The sequence below is a fragment of the Nuphar pumila genome, chromosome 7 (assembly GCF_984573655.1).
Source record: "Nuphar pumila chromosome 7, dmNupPumi1.hap1.1, whole genome shotgun sequence".
Classification (NCBI taxonomy): domain Eukaryota; kingdom Viridiplantae; phylum Streptophyta; class Magnoliopsida; order Nymphaeales; family Nymphaeaceae; genus Nuphar; species Nuphar pumila.
In genome coordinates, this window is record NC_143255.1 from 87716615 (window position 1) to 87718154 (window position 1540).

Consider the following 1540-nt stretch of genomic DNA (forward strand, 5'->3'; position numbering starts at 1 on the left):
TTCACAATGTCTCATAAGTTTGGGTTCGGTTCGGGTTGGCTGGGTATAATCGATTCTGGATGTCGGGTGGGGTTACACCACACCTATTTTTGGCAACCTTGATATTTTGTCTTTCTTTAAAGTCCTTTGTTGAATGTAATATCCAAAAAGGCGGCAGCTTTATGTAAACAACAGACAAATGAGGCACCTTTTTACAATCCACTATGGAAACTTTTATCATAGAAAGATGAATTTCACGAAATTGGTCACAAAAAAAGAGAGAAAAGAGACCAAGAAATGAATAAATGTTGAGTTCATGAACTTGATCGAACGAACTATTAGATCAGAAGCCTTTTATAGCAAGATCTTTATGAACCAGATCACCTGATTCTCCATTACAGACTAAGACCCTAAGTTCAATATATTGATTTATTCTGCCAAACCCATTTAAACTTTCTGCTTGGAACATCACTTTGAAGCATCTACAGTTGAATTACTTATACGTGCTTAGACATGCTATAACAAAAGCAAACGCCTGTTGCCCAGGACTGTGTTGGTAGCCCACAAGGCTGAACCATAGATGACAACGTTTCCATCGGTCTGGACGATCAGACGGTACGTATTGGGTCCGCGCGCGCTGTTACTAGTCCATAGAATGTCGGTTCCTGAGAGGATGACCAAGTTGCCATTGTTCTGTAGGGTTTCCCTGCAGTTGGTGCCCTTCTTATCTGTACCTGAAGCCCACAGTGCCCTGTTCTGGCCATTGTACAGAACCAGGTTGCAGTCGGTCTGCATAATGAACTTGTATGGGCCGTTCTGCAGAAACTGCCCTGTGTTGATAGTTTCCCCATTGAACAACATTTCTTCGGACGCGGCCAGGCTGATTAGCACGCTAGCAGCAAGCAAGAAGGTTGCTGGTCTTAGGCAGGCCATGACTACAGGGGTCTCCCCCCCCTCTCTCTCTCTCTGTGTCTGGGATACAATGTGAACTAGGGGAGTTGTGGTGTCTTTATAATAGTTACTTTATGACTTTTTTTAATTTTTGCTACGTTTTTTTTTTCTTAGTTTTCGTTTGTTGACCCTTTAAATTACCAAATTGGGCTTGCATTCTGTAACATTGACGGAACCAGTTCGCGTGCGTGCGGGTTCGGGTCTGGACTTGGTTAGAGTGAGTTGTTCACTGCCATGAATGACAGTCTCTCGACCCTAACATGAAGGCCTCAACTTTGGTCTGTTGTAGAGTGCCAAAATTGCTAAGTCAGCTTGGACTTGAACACTATGTTGGTCTTGTAAGCATAGGCCCCATTTGTGGGCAAAAACCGGGATGGCTTATTCGAGCACACCAAGTGTATGGTGTTGCATTAGCATAGCTAACTCATACGGCTTTCTGAAGCTTGGAGTCTGTCATCTGGTTGACTTGGCAATATTGCTTGGCCCATATTATTGTCCACGGACATGCATGCTCCAATTTTTTTGCTATTTGGAAGGACTTTAAAGCTGTATTTTGGTAGAATTTCTTCTTTTTTTTCCATTTTTTTTTTAATACAAGATTTTCAAAGAA

The 1540-nt window shown here is 42.4% G+C and overlaps 1 pseudogene; it reads right to left on the reverse strand.

The window, feature by feature from the left end:
• Positions 1-495: 495 nt before the first annotated feature.
• On the reverse strand, positions 496-912 carry LOC149832430 (mannose-specific lectin pseudogene; annotated as a pseudogene).
• Positions 913-1540: the final 628 nt, after the last annotated feature.